Genomic DNA, 15,800 nt, shown 5'->3' on the forward strand with positions numbered 1-15,800 from the left:
TAGCATGCAAGTAGTGTAAAATTTCATATCATTCCAGGTTCGTGGCAGCTCTTTCATGTCATTCACATCTCATTTCAAAAGTCAACTAATCTAATAGGAGTTCCATTAACACCCAATTTAAATTGATCAAATACCAAGTCTATTTTTATTTCACTATACTTATTATTCTGCCTTCAATATAAGTACCAGAAATAATATCTTTCTTTTATATATCATAATTATCTGTCTAACCCAATTAGATTGTAAACTAGAGTAGGAACCTTGTCTGGTATCTTCACCACAATATTTTCAATATGTTGATAACTGTCTGACACCTAAAAGACATTGAAGTGTATATATTGAATAAAAGGATAAATGATTTCCTTGAATCATGATTACTCTTCCTTAGACTTTTTCTCTTTTTATTCTGTTGTTACATAATTTTGTATTATTTACAATGTATTCAAACAATCATATGCACTCATTTAATATTTAGTGTCAATGCCCCAGCTTCAGAATATTAAAAGATTACTTTCCACTTCGATCTCAGTCTTATGAATTTAGGAGGTCCTTGCTTCTGTGTCCTCTGTCAAGCCACTGCACATTCCATGGATGGTATGTCACTGATGTGAATACTCTGCACATACTCATGATGTTCACAGGCTAGCACCTTTCCCTTTTGAATTGCTTTCACTGTGTTGGACTTAGTTCTCATTACCCTTCATTTGCTTTTCTGATCCCAATTAAGGTTCTCCTTCTGTACTGACTTCCATAAAATTATACCTTCAGGAAAACCCTACAGGAAACTTCTCTGAAAAGACAAGCTACCTGGGGTCTATTAAAGGGACCTCCAACTCATTACATTTCAGTTGTCTGTTTGAAATCATTATGGAGCCCTTCCATGAATAATTCTAGGGATAGCATAAAGCCCCTAGAAAACAATGAAAGTAACACAGTAATTGCCTTAGAAATGAAGAGACAGCAAGCAAAAATTACTGAGCAGTATGGTAATACATTGATAGAATTATGAATGAGAGAGGATCCTAGAGAGAGTAGTTTAGGTTAAATTTAAGTATTGAAGTCAAAGCAGAACTGACTAAGCAGGAATGGAGAGATAAACATTTCAGCAAGGCCAGTAGCAAGGAAATTAAGAAATGATTTGTTTGGATTTTAAAAGGGTGCTTTGGGTGTGGAGCTAGAGTTTGATTATCAACACACCTTTCTCACTTGGCAAATGATCAATTAAGTTATATCTCTCTCAAAAATTATTATTTGGAAGGAAAACTATTGATTTTACCTCAGAATGCTGCTGGAAAATTGAAAAGGAAAAAACTGTAGCATAGTTTTATGTTTATATACTGAACTGTCTCTCCTCCACTTTAGGAATTTTATTTTAATTATTACATTTTATACATACATTATACTATAGTAACTGTGGTGGGCTGAATTCTGTCTCCCTTAAATTCATATATTGAAGCCCTATCCCCCAATGTGACTATATTTGGAGCTAGGGCCTTTAAAAAGGTAATTAAAGGTAAATAAAGTCATAAGAACAGGAATGTAATTCAATAGGATTGGCGTCCTTATAAGAAGTAGAAGGAATATCAGGGGTACGTGTGTAGAGAAAGGGCCATGTGAGGACACAGACTTCTTCCCTTAGCTTGCAGGTGGTTACCTTCTCTCTAGAAGTCTTAGGAGGAACCAAATCTGCCAATGCCTTGATCTTGGAGGTCTAGCTACCAGAATTGTGAGAAAATATAATTTTGTTGTTTAAGGTACCCATGTATGGTATTTTGCTATGGCAGCCCTAGCAAGCTAATATAGGAACCCTCGTTGCTGTTCAAAAATGATAAACTTTGGTGAGAGAATTTATATCAGGAAGGGAACAATGATTTTCACTTATATGCAATTTAATTCAATAGCTTTTAAGCACTTGGTTCCAGGAACTATGTTAGAAGTTGAAACAATGGCCAATTTTAAAGTAACTTACACAATGAAGGATTTCTGTAACTGTTTTCTTACAATTATTTGTGAAGAATTACAATCCTCACATTAAAAAAAAAAAAAAGGTAGGATGCAGAGCACTTAAAGAATGCAGCCAAGATTTCTCATTTGGGTTTAGAAAAGCTAAATACAAACACTAATCCTATGGGGAAAAAAAAAAACACACACACACACACACAAACCAAACACAAATTCTTACTGTTCTGCCACAGTTAAGTCTACCTCACATTAAGGAATTTTTGTTTTCAAAGTAGAGAACCAGTCATGAAGTCAAGTTAAAGACTGTAAACCAAATGTTTATTATAAGGTCACATAAATGGGTAGAAAGCTTAAAGTTTCATAAATTTATTCTACTCTGTGTACTGGCTAGCAAAACACATATTTTATTTGTTTTTATCATTTTATTGTTTTGCTCAATACACTCCTGCACTTTACCTGTGAGAAATCAAAAGGGTTTTAGACAGATAATCTAACATGTAGAAGAAATCTAGATATACTGCCAGTCACTTTTGTCTTCTCCTGTAATAAAACATTATTTCCTCCTAAAAAAACCATAACTATTTTTCAAGTTCCACTAGATTCATTTTCAAAAAATTATATGATATTATTTGCTATCCACTGGCCTTGACTCATCTCCATCTTTCCTCAATTTAGAGTTTATCAGTGCTTTTAGCATTGCTTTACATTTATATTTCTTTATGAGATAAATTGTTTTAAAATAATTAAATGAAAGCAGAGCAGAGAAATGAGTTTAGTGGCAATAATTTAGAGAATTTTTAACTGTAAAGTGAACTCAGTTTTTGAAAAAAACATCACAAGGTACCAAAACAGAGATATAGACCAATGGAACAGAACAGAGTCCTCAGAAATAATACCAGCCATCTGATCTTTGACAAACCTGAGAGAAACAAGAAATGGGGAAAGGATTCCCTATTTAATAAATGGTGCTGGGAAAATTGGCTAGCCATAAGTAGAAAGCTGAAACTGGATCCTTTCCTTACTCCTTATACGAAAATTAATTCAAGATGGATTAGAGGCTTAAATGGTAGACCTAAAACCACAAAAACCCTAGAAGAAAACCTAGGTAATACCATTCAGGACATAGGCATGGGCAAGGACTTCATGTCTAAAACACCAAAAGCAATGGCAACAAAAGTCAAAATTGACAAATGGGATCTAATTAAACTAAAGAGCTTCTACACAGCAAAAGAAACTACCATCAGAGTGAACAGGCAACCTACAGAATGGGAGAAAATGTTTGCAATCTACTCATCTGACAAAGGGCTAATATCCAGAATCCATAAAGAACTCGAACAAATTTATAAGAAAAAAGCAAACGACCTCATCAAAAAGAAGACAGTGTGGTGATTCCTCAAGGATCTAGAACTAGAAATACCATTTGACCCAGCCATCCCATTACTGGGGATATACCCAAAGGATTATAAACCATGCTGCTATAAAGATACATGCACATGTATGTTTATTGCAGCACTAGTCACAATAGCAAAGACTTGGAATCAACCCGAATGTCCATCAGTGACAGACTGGATTAAGAAAATGTGGCACATATACACCATGGAATACTATGCAGCCATAAAAAAGGATGAGTTTGTGTCCTTTGTAGGGACATGGATGCAGCTGGAAAACATCATTCTCAGCAAAATATCGCAAGAACAGAAAACCAAACACCGCATGTTCTCACTCATAGGTGGGAATTGAATAATGAAATCACTTGGACACAGGAAGGGGAACATCACACACTGGGGCCTATTGTGGGGAGGGGACGGGGGGGAGGAATAGCATTAGGAGATATACCTAATGTAAATGACGAGTTAATGGGTACAGCACACCAAGATGGCACATGTATGCATATGTAACAAACCTGCACGTTGTGCACATGTACCCTAGAACTTAAAGAATAATAACAAAAAATAAATAAATAAAAAATAAAATAAAATAAGTGAACCAAAAAAAAAAAAATCACAAAATTTTACCAAAATATGTGGAGATAAATTAGATAAAATCTGCAAAACCTCTAAGCATGTATTCATTCAAAAAAAAATTACTGCTTATGGTAATGCACCAGGCCCTAGGGGTAAATGTAAACTAATTATGATTCCTGTCCTTATATATGTAATCTAACAATTATTACATACCAGGTAGTAAATGCTTAGAATGTCCTGGGAACAGACAGTGGAGGCATCTAAATTAAAATGGGAAGATAAGGAAACCTTACTAGAAGAAGTGGTCAATGAGCTGAGCTTTGAAGAATGAACAGACATTGGTTAGTCAACAAGAAACTGAAATTTCAGGTAGAGAAAGTATCACTTGAGAAAGGGAAAAGGAAATATTAAATAACATTGCACAGCCAGAGATCCTTTAAAGACTCAGTATGGCTGGAGGAAAATATATGTAAGAATGAATAACTGAAGGTAATGTTACACATGTGCACAGGCATCATATCATGAGAGATTATGTTTGCATTTTATCTTGGGAACAATGGGACACTTTGGAGGTTTTAATAATTTTGTAATTTCTTTTTATCAGATTTGTATTTTAGAAGCTTTTCTGTGAAATGGTGTAGTGAGTATGTTACGCTCAATTTTGACAGAGAAGAAAGATGCTAACCTCCAAGCTGGTTGAGAGCTTGAGACTCATATAGTTACGGACCCAAAAGGAAATCCTGTGTTTACCACTTACTTGGCAAAATTATCTGTGAGACCTTGGACAAAGTATATATAATATTTGGGGCTCAATTTTTTTTCACTTCAAAAATAGAAATGGGGGTCAGGGCCAAGATGGCCGGCTTGAAGCAGTAGTGTTAGGAGGCTCCTATCAAAGAAAACCATAATAAGCCTGTGAATCCTTCACAGGCAACCAATGTATCCAGGTTCTCTCATCAAAATTGACTAGAAGGCCGGCAGGACTCACAGAGAGAAGGAAAAACAATGTGGTGCAGCAGCCCACCTGAGAGCCACACAGGGAAGGGGAAGCCCCTCTCCCCTTAGCCAAGGGAGGTGGTGAGTGAGCGTGCTTCCCAGCCAAGAAAAATGTGCTTTTTCCATGGAACTGTGCAACCCACGGATTGAAAGATCCCACTTGCGAACCCACGCCACCGAGGCCTAGTATTCAATGCACAAATTCTTAGAGCCTCTCAGCTAGAATCTGCTTAAGCCTATCAAACTCCCAGGGGGAGGGGCGACAAACATGGACTGTGGCTGCCTGCTGTCTAAGCCCTTTGAGCTCCTTGGGGGAGGGGAAGCAGCCAGCACTGGGACTCGAAACTGCCTAACCTGCTAACCTTCCTGGGCAGGGGAAGGGTGGCTCCCATTTCTATAGCTCCAGAATATGCTTTTTCCCCTGATGGAGGCAGGGAGGCTGGACGGCTAGGTCCCAAGACTTTTCCCCACAGCCCAACACACGAGCTGTGGTAGTCTGCCACCAGAGTGCCTCTTCAGGCCTAACCCTAACCCATCCATTCTTAGTGGTTGGGGCTTCCCTGCAGGATCTCCAATAACTCCAGCCAGAGGCTCTGGGACAGAATTCAAATCTCCCTGGGCCTGAGTCCCTAGGGGGAGGGGTGGCCACAGTCTCCATGGACCAACAGACTTAGCCTCTCTTCCTGTAGTTCTGAGGAATCTGGGCAGCCCAGACAAGTGGGTTTCCCTCAAGTGAAACACACCCTTTCCACCAAGGGACAAAGTGCTTCATTAAACAGGTCCTGCTCCCCATGCCACTCAACTGGGTGAGACCCTCCAACAGGGGTTATCAGATACCCCATACAGGAGCAATTCTACTGAGATCAGATTGGTGCCCCTCAAGGTCAAAGGTCCCAGAAGAAGGAGCAGGCACCCACCTTTGCTGCTCTCCAGCCTGCTTGAGTGACATCTCTAGGCAGGGGTGCAAATCAGATGAGCAAGGCCTGAAGTGAACCCCCAGCAAACTGCAGCAACCCTACAGAAAAGGGATCTCACTATTGAAAGTAAAACAAGGTCAGGCGCGATGTCTCACATCTATAATCCCAGCACTTTAGGAGGCCAAGGTGGGTGGATCACCTGAAGTCAGAAGTTTGAAACCAGCCTGACCAACATGGAGAAACCCCTTCTCTACTAAAAATACAAAAAAAAAATAGCCAGGTGTGGTGGCATATATCTGTAATCCCAGTTACTTGGGAGGCTGAGGCAGAAGAATTGCTTGAACCTGGGAGGCGGAGGTTGCAGTGAGCCATGATCGTGCCACTGCACTACAGCCTGGACGACAGAACAAGACTCTACCTAAAAAAAAAGAAAGAAAGAAAAAGAAAAAAAGGAAAAAAGAAAGTGAAACAAGTAGAAACTGACAACAGCATCAACAAAAACAACAACAAAAAAGGCCCCCACAAATACCCCATCCAAGGGTCAGCAGCATAAAAGACCGAAACTGGACAAACTCATGAAGATGAGAAAAAATCAATGAAAAAAATGGTGAAAACCCAAAAGACCAGAGTGCCTCTTCTCCTCCAAATGGGCCATATTGCCCAAAGTAATTTACAGATTCAATGCTATTCCCATCAAACTGCCATTGACTTCTTCACAGAATTAGAAAAAAAGTATTTTAAATTTCATATGGAATCAAAGAAGACCCTGTATAGCCAAGATAATTCTAAGGAAAACAAAAAACAAAACAAAACAAAAAAAAAACAAAGCTAGAGGCATCAGGCTACCTGACTTCAAACTATACTACAAGGCTACAGTAACCAAAACAGCATGGTGTGGGCACCAAAATAGACATATAGATGAATGGATCTGAACAGAGACTTCAGAAATAACACCACACATCTACAACCATCTGATCTTTGACAAACCTGACAAAAACAAGCAATGGGGAAAGGATCTCCTATCCAGTAAATGGTGCTGGGAAAACTGGCCAGCCATATGCAGAAAATTGAAACTGGACCCCTTCCTTATACCTTATACAAATATTAACTCAAGATGGATTAAAGATGTAAATGTAAAACCCCAAACCATAAAAATCCTAGAAGAAAACCTAGGCAATACAATTCAGTACATAGGTGTGGACAAAGGCTTCATGACAAAAATGCCAAAAGCAATAGCAACAAAAGCCAGTATTGACAAATGGGATCTCATTAAACTAAAGAGCTTCTGCACAGCAAAAGAAACTGTCATCAGAGTGAACAGGCAACCTACAGAATGGGAGAAAATTTTTGCAATCTGCCCATCTGAGAAAGGTCTAATATCCAGAATTTACAAAAAAACTTAAACATATTTACAAGAAAAAAAACCAACCACATCAAAACGTGGGCAAAGGATATGAACAAATACTTATCAAATGAAGACATTTATGTGGCCAAAAAACAAATATAAAAATAAGCTCAACATCATTGATCATTAGAGAAATGCAAATCAAAACCACAATGATACCCTCTCACACCAGTCAGAATGGTGATTATTAAATAGGAAATAATAGATGCTGGCAAGACTGTGGAGAAATAGGAATGCTTTTACACTGTTGGTGGGAATGTAAATTAGTTCAACCATTGTGGAAGACAATATGGCAATACTTCAAGGACCTAGAACCAGAAATATCATTTGACCCAGGAATCCCATTACTAGGTATATACCCAAAGGAATATGAATCTTTCTACTATAAAGACACATGCATGTGTATTTTTATTGCAGCACTATTTACAATAGCAAAAACATGGAATCAACCTAATTGCCTATCAATTATAGGCTGGATAAAGAAAATGTGGTACGTATACACCATGGAATACTGTACAGCCATAAAAAGGAATAAGTTTGGGGACATAGATGAAGCTGGAAGCCATCATCCTCAGCAAACTAACACAGGAACAGAAAACCAGACACTACATGTTCTCACTCATACTTGGGAGTCAAACACTGAGAATACATGGACACAGAGAGGAGATCATCACACACCAGGGCCTGTTGGTGGGTGGGGGTGAGGGAAGGGAACTTAGAGGATGGGTCAATAGGTGCCGCAAACCACCATGGCACCTATATACCTATGTAACAAACCTGTACATTCTCCATATGTAGCCCTTTTTTTAAAAAAAAGAAAAAAAATAGAAATAGCAATAGTACTTACATCATGAGCTTATTGTGAAACTTAAATGAGAAAAAACATGTCAAGCTTTTAACTATAATTATTGTTTAGTAAATATTGTATGTATTATCAATAATACTCTGGATGGTCATTAATGTGAGCAGCACAAAGACAATGACAGTAAGAATGGAGAGAGATCAAGAATATAGAATCAAAAAGGCTTTATTACTCTTTGGATATGATTGAGATGGGGTCCTGGATTACTATCAGTGTTTTAGTTTAGATGGTTGGTACATCTTCACATTATTCATGAAGGCAGGGAGGAAAGAGGGATGACCAAGTTTAGAAGGAAATCATAAGTTAAGTTTGAAATATAGGAAATTTGAGACCCCTGTGGGATGATCACATGGAGATATTCAGAAAGTAGTTGGGTGTAGGTCAAGTGTTCTGGACTGCAACATCATCAGTGTAATATAACAGGAAGAGTATATAGATTCAAAGGCACATAATGCCAGGGGTAGAAGCCATAAGTATAAATACACTTGAAAGGGTAATTAAATAAAAATATACAAAGAAGATTATAAGCAAATTATGACAAAAGTATTTTTTAAAGTTATGTTTAAAAAAAAAAACTGAGGTATAAGATGGTCTCAATGAATTAGCAATAACGTCAAATGCCATAGGACAATCTGGTAAGATAAGGACAATCACTAATCCACAATTCCTACTAACAGGAAATAGATTACTTTATAATCTCCATTCTTATATTTGTTCCCCATATAAATCAAAAATTAAAAGTCTTAACTTTTGGATATTTTCTGAGAATTCTACTTTAAAGATGCATAAATCTGAACTGCTGAGAGTTATTATATAATTTTAAAAATGTTTGCATTATTTACTGGTATTATTGATTTACTTTTAATTCACCACCACCTTCCCAAGGGCATTATAAAAGTGTCCCTGAATTGTTCAAGGGGCAGTTAAACATTAACTTAGAGATAGCTCATTTAAAATTGGGGAAGAGAGAAGCTTATATAGTTCATAAATCAAGACCACTGGTAATGACAACCATTTAAATGCAATAATTCAACTCAGATCAAAAAGTCATCTTAAAATAACACATTTTAAACTTAGTCTATGAAGAATTGTGGGAGGTTGACTATTGGTGACTTCATCTGTAGAACTGAAAATGTACTGATTAGATCACCAAAGAAACACATGTAGATTGATTTCCACTATCCCACTATTTAGCACTCCTAAAAGGGTATATAGAAAATAACAAACTAAAAATATTAGTTTTTGTCTAAATCCCTCCTACTGGGGTGCACTAGACTCCATCCCCTCTCACTTGCTCCAAGGATTCACTTCACAAACTCTACCCTCTTCTGAATCATTGATTTCTCCCTTTCTGTTCTCCCATTAAAAATAAATGAAATTGAAAGAAATATATTATTTCACTTGACTTGGTTTTATTTATGTGCCAGTTCTTCCCTAAAGCCCTAATTTCTCTTCCTTCCTTTGCAATAAAAAGTATATTTGTATTTGCTGTCTCCAACTTCTTTCCTTACATTTTCTCTTAAACACACTCTTACAAAGGTTTCTGCCTATCCCTCTACCAAACTGCTTTGTTAATATCTCCAATAATCTATCTGTGTGTTGTTAAATCTATGTTGAGTTCAGTTATCTTCACTGGCCTACTAGCAGCAACCTTTGCCACAGTTGATATTTTGGTTTTCCTTGATATACTTTCTTCACTTGGCCTCTCTGTACCACACTCACGTTTTCTCCTCATCACTGCCTGCTGCTTTTGTTTCCTTTCTTGATTCCTTTTCTACCTGACCTCTCAAAGTTCTTCCATTGGTCTCCCCTCCCCTCCCCTTCCCTCCCCTCCCCTCCCCTCCCCTTCCCTCCCCTCCCCTCCCCTTCCCTCCCCTCCCCTCCCCTCCCCTTCCCTCCCCTCCCCTCCTTTTTTGCTCAGCAAAGCAAATTTACTTTTGCACAGTAGGGTGCTTCTCATAGGGCTGGTTGCTGCGAGAGCTCACTGAAGAAAGGAGAGTAGAAGCTTTTATTGCTAATGCGACTCCTGCCCCCGTGTCGTTTCCCCATTGGCTGGGGTCGGACTGCACAATCTAAACTAGACCCAATTGGCTAAACATTTAAACTTTCTTAGATAAGATGGGCGCGTGATGGGAGAGAGGGGAGAGGAGGAAGGGGTCATCTACAGAGGACTAGAGAGCCAGTCTTCTCCCAGATAAGGAAAGGAATGTGAGCTGGGGCTGTGGCATGCGGCTTCTCCTTTCTTTCTACATTCTCTCTCCCGGTAGCCTAAAGCTCCACCACAACTTTAAAATCTACTTGTATGTGGGCAACCCTTAAAATTTTTTATTTAATCCAAACATTTTTCCTGAACTTTAGATTTAATAATATAAATGTCTTCTGGACATTTCAAACTCATTTGGAAACTGACTTTCTAACAATTTCTCCAATCCTCTAGTCACAGACCAGTTTTACCCCATCTCAATTGATCCATCCCTTCAGTTTCTCAAGCTAAAAATATCACAGTTATCCTGATCCTATGTTTCTTTCATGCCCCACATCTACTTATTTAGCAAAATCCGCTGACTCTACCTTCAAATATATCTAACATGTTACCACTTTTCACCATCCTTATTTTATTCCACCATTCTTTCTCATCTAGTTTGCTGCAATTACCCCCAACTGCTCAACCAGCCTCTACCTTTGCACCCCCTACAATCTATTCTCAACACAGAAATCAAATCTTGTCATCACTTTCCTAAAACTCTCCAAACAACTTCACAACTCAGAATAAAAAAGAAAACCTTTTCAATGTCTACAAGGGTCTGCATATTTTCTTTTCTCCAACTACTACCCTTGTGCTACTTCTCTAAATGGTTCTTGCACTTTTGTCTCCCTGAATCTCTTGGCTCTATACACAGCAGTCACTAGTTCCTTAAAGCGAATCTCTTGATTCTATACACAGTAGTCACTAGTTCCTTAAACAAAGCATGCATGCTCCTTATAGCACCCATACATTGGCTCTTCCCTTGGCCTTAAATGTTTTCCCTGCAAATAGCTGCTTAGCTAACTCACTCTTTTATCTCAACATTTTGGTCAGATTTCAGATACAAATGAAGCCTACCCCAACTCCCATCTTTAAAATTGTAGCCATCTTCAGATTCTCCCCCAGTCTCCTTTTTTTTTCTTTTCTTTTTTTTTTTGGTAATTTTTAAAAATTCTTCTCTACTCTTATCAACTTTCAAAATGCTGTGTAATTTATGACTTACTATATTTCTTTTTGTTGTTTGTCTCCCATTACAAGCTAAGGGAGTTTGATCTGTTTTGTTCAATGATATATTCCAAGCACCTAGAACAGTGTATGGCACATAGTAGTAGGTACAGAATAAATAAATAAATATCTGTTTTTGAGTTACTGTTTGAAAAACAATCTTAACTAACTTAAATTGCACTTGTTATCCCTCCATGATTCCAAATCAAAGGTCAAACTGGAGTTTTCATTGGATTACTTTTAAATAGGTGCATAGCATTATAATCTGCATTCATCCCTTTATAATTTGTCATTAAATAATACAACAAAAATGGGTAATACTTAAAATTCCCTTATTCTTATCATTCAGTATCTAAGCATCACTATCTTTCTGACAATAAAGTCTTCTTATGTGTCAGATCATTTGAGATTTGTATTAATTGCAATCAAAACAATCTTTTAAAATAAACCTCCATATTTATACATCTATTGTATATACGTGTAAATACTACTTTTGCCTAAATATATCTGAAATAAGATTCAAATAATGGCAAAAATAGTAATACAAAGATGATTACATTTGGGGTAAATTTTTTATGTCTAATATGTTTCTGTATTGCTGAAATCATGTATTTAGTACGTAAAATTTTATAAAAAACAAAAATGTAATATTCTTTAAAAGAATTAAAAGTACTACTAGAGGAAAAGAAATGAGACATGTAACTCCCAAACCACAAGAGGAGGATAAATGAAATATGAGGCAAAATCAAATAATTCAACAAAAGGCAGGCAGGGATGAAAAAAATAAAATAAAAATAGAATGTAAAACAGAAATAAGCTTAAAAAACATCAAAACATCATTTTACTAAATCATGAAATGTTTAACTACATTATAGTCCCTTAGAAAACATAAATACTATCAGGTGTAAATATAAAATTTCTAACTTTGCTATATGTTATTTAAGATGAGGAAAGGCAAAAACAAAGAGGAAATAAACTTCTTAATTCATGAAACAAGCAAAAGTTGCTCCTTGTCAAAGCACCTCTGTCTCACAAATGATAGAGCATATTCAAATCAATAAATCAAAGAAGAAAAATAATTTACAAGCATAAGAAAGAAAAAAATTTCATTATCATACACTAATAAAAACAATTTATGTTGTAACATGTATTTTATTTGTATTACAATATAAACTATATTACCATTTATCATATGTACATTATTGTATAAAATTTTAATATATGATACTATAAAGACAAGATCAAGAGAATCACAGATAATTCTTAGAATTAGCAAGGTTTCCAAATACAAAAATCAACTTGTAAAAATCAATATATAGTAGAACATCAAAAATAACAAAAATAGAAATAAATATTTATAGTAGCAACAAAACTCTAAAGTAGCCAGGACATAGTAAACCATGTACAAAATTACTATAGAATATATTTTTAAAGCCTATTAAATGATAAAAGGAAACTATCAAAAAAGACCTTTACAATATTGATGCCAATTTTTACAAATTAATCTATATATTCAATGAAGTTTTAACATATATTCCAGGAGGATTGGGGGAAGAAAATTGATAAACTAAGTGTTATCCTGGGGAAAAATATGATCTACCAAAGCTAAGATTATTTGGAAATAGAAAACAAAAACAGGAGATGTTTCCTGCTTAATGTTAAGCTATATTACAAAATCTCGGTGGGTTCAATGGTGTTAAATTGTTGTCAAAAAGACAAATCAAAAATAAATAAATAAATAAGCCAAATGGAGAAACCCAAAACAATCTATGTGTATACAGAACTTAGTATTTGAAAATATATGAGAATACTCCCTCAGTAAAATTCTAAAATTCTCTTTTTTGGTTGTATCTCTGCCAGGCTTTGGTACTAGGATGATGCTGGCCTTATTAAATGAGTTAGGGAGGATTCCCTCTTTTTCTATGGGTTGGAATAGTTTCAGAGGGAATGATACCAGCTCCTCTTTGTACCTCTGATACAATTTGGCTGTGAATCTGTTTGGTCTTGGACTTTTTTTGGTTGGTAGGCTATTAATTATTGCCTCAATTTCAGAGACTGTTATTGGTATACTCAGGGATTCAGCTTCTTCCTGGTTTAGTCTTAGGAGGGTGTATGTGTTCAGGAATTTATACATTTCTTCTAGATTTTCTAGTTTATATGCATAGAGGTGTTTCTAGTATTCTCTGATGGTAGTTTGTATTTCTGTGGGATCTTTAGTGATATCCCCTTTATCAGTTTTTTATTGTGTCTATTTGATTCTTCTTTTATTCTTCATTAGTCTTGCTAGCGGTCTATCAATTTTGTTGATCTTTTCAAAAAAACAGTTCCTGGATTCATTTTTTGAAGGATTTCTTGTGTGTGTCTCTATCTCCTTCAGTTCTTCTCTTAGTTATTTCTTGCCTTCTGCTGGCTTTTGAATGTGTTTGCTCTTGCTTCTCTAGTTCTTTTAATTGTGATGTTAGGGTGTTGATTTTAGATCTTTCCTGCTTTCTCTTGTGGGCATTTAGTGCTCTAAATTTCCCTCTACACATTGCTTTAAGTGTGTCCCAGAGATTCTAGTATGTTGTATCTTTGTTCTCATTGGTTTCAAAGAACATCTTTATTTCTGCCTTCATTTTATTATTTACCCGTAGTCATTCAGGAGCAGGTTGTTCAGTTTCCATGTAGTTGAGCGGTTTTGAGTGAGTTTCTTAATCTTAAGTTCTAATTTGATTGCACTGTGGTCTGAGAGACAGTTTGTTATAATTTCTGTTCTTTTACATTTGCTGAGGAGTGCTTTACTTCCAACTATGTGGTCAATTTTGAAATAAGTGTGATGTGGTGCTGAGAAGAATGTATATTCTGTTGATTTGAGGTGGTAAGTTCTGTAGATGTCTAGTAGGTTTGCTTGGTGCAGAGTTGAGTTCAATTCCTGGAAATCCTTGTTAACTTTCTGTCTCTTTGATCTGTCTAAAGTTGACAGTGGTGTGTTAAAGTCTCCCATTATTATTGTGCGGGAGTCTAAGTCTCTTTTTAGGTCTCTAAGGACTTGCTTTATTAATCTGGTTGCTCCTTTATTGGGTGCATATATATTTAGGATAGTTAGCTCTTCCTGTTAAATTGATCCTTTTACCATTATGTAATGGCCTTCTTTGTGTCTTTTGATCTTTGTTGGTTTAAAGTCTGTTTTATCAGAGACTAGGATTGCAACCCCTGCTTTTTTTTTTCTTCTATTTGCTTGCTAGATCTTCCTCCATCCCTTTATTTTGAGCCTATGTGTGTCTCTGCACGTGAGTTGGCTCTCCTGAATACAGCACACTGATGGATCTTGACTCTTTATCCAATTTGCCAGTCTGTGTCTTTTAATGGAGCATTTAACCCATTCATATTTAAGGTTAATATTGTTATGTGTGAATTTAATCCTGTCATTATGATGTTAGCTGGTTATTTTGTTCGTTAGTTGATGCAGTTTCTTCATAGTGTTGATGGTCTTTACAATTTGGCATGTTTTTGCAGTGGTTGGTACCAGTTGTTCCTTTCCATGTTTAGTGCTTCCTCCAGGAGCTCTTGTAAGGCAGGCCTGGTGGTGACAAAATCTCTCAGCATTTGCTTATCTGTAAAGGATTTTATTTTTCCTTCACTTATGAAGCTTAGTTTGGCTAAATATGAAATTCTGGATTGAAAATTCTTCTCTTTAAGAATGTTGAATATTGGTCCCCACTCTTTTCTGGCTTGTAGAGTTTCTGCTGATATATCCATTGTTAGTCTGATGGGCTTCCCTTTGTGGGTAACCCAACTTTTCTCTCTGGCTGCCCTTAACATTTTTTCCTTCATTTCAACCTTGTTGAATCTGACAAGCATGTGTCGTTGGGGTTGCTCTTCTCAAGGAGTATCTTTGTGGTGTTCTCTGTATTTCCTGAATTTGAATGTTGGCCTACGTTGCTAGGTTCGGGAAGTTCTCCTGGATAATATCCTGAATAGTGTTTTCCAGCTTGGTTCCATTCTCCCTGTCACTTTCAGGTACACCAATCAGACATAGATTTGGTCTTTTCACATAGTCCCATATTTCCTGGAGGTTTTGTTCGTTTCTTTTTACTCTCTTCTCGCTAAACTTCTCTTCTCACTTCATTTCATTCATTTTATCTTCAATCACTGATACCCTTTCTTCCACTTGATCAAATCGGCTACTGAAGCTTGTGCATGCATCACGTAGTTCTTGTGCCATGGTTTTTAGCTCCATGAGGTCATTTAAGGTCTTCTCTACACTGTTTATTCTAGTTAGCCATTCATCTAATCTTTTTTCAAGGTTTTTAGCTTCTTTGCCATGAGTTCAAACATCTTCCTTTAGCTCGGAGAAGTTTGTTGTTACTGATCTTCTGAAGCCTACTTCTGTCAACTTATCAAAGTGATTCTCCGTCCAGCTTTGTTCCGTTGCTGGCGAGGAGTTGTGTTCCTTTGGAGGAGA

The sequence above is a fragment of the Macaca nemestrina genome, chromosome 11 (assembly GCF_043159975.1).
Source record: "Macaca nemestrina isolate mMacNem1 chromosome 11, mMacNem.hap1, whole genome shotgun sequence".
NCBI lineage: Eukaryota > Metazoa > Chordata > Mammalia > Primates > Cercopithecidae > Macaca > Macaca nemestrina.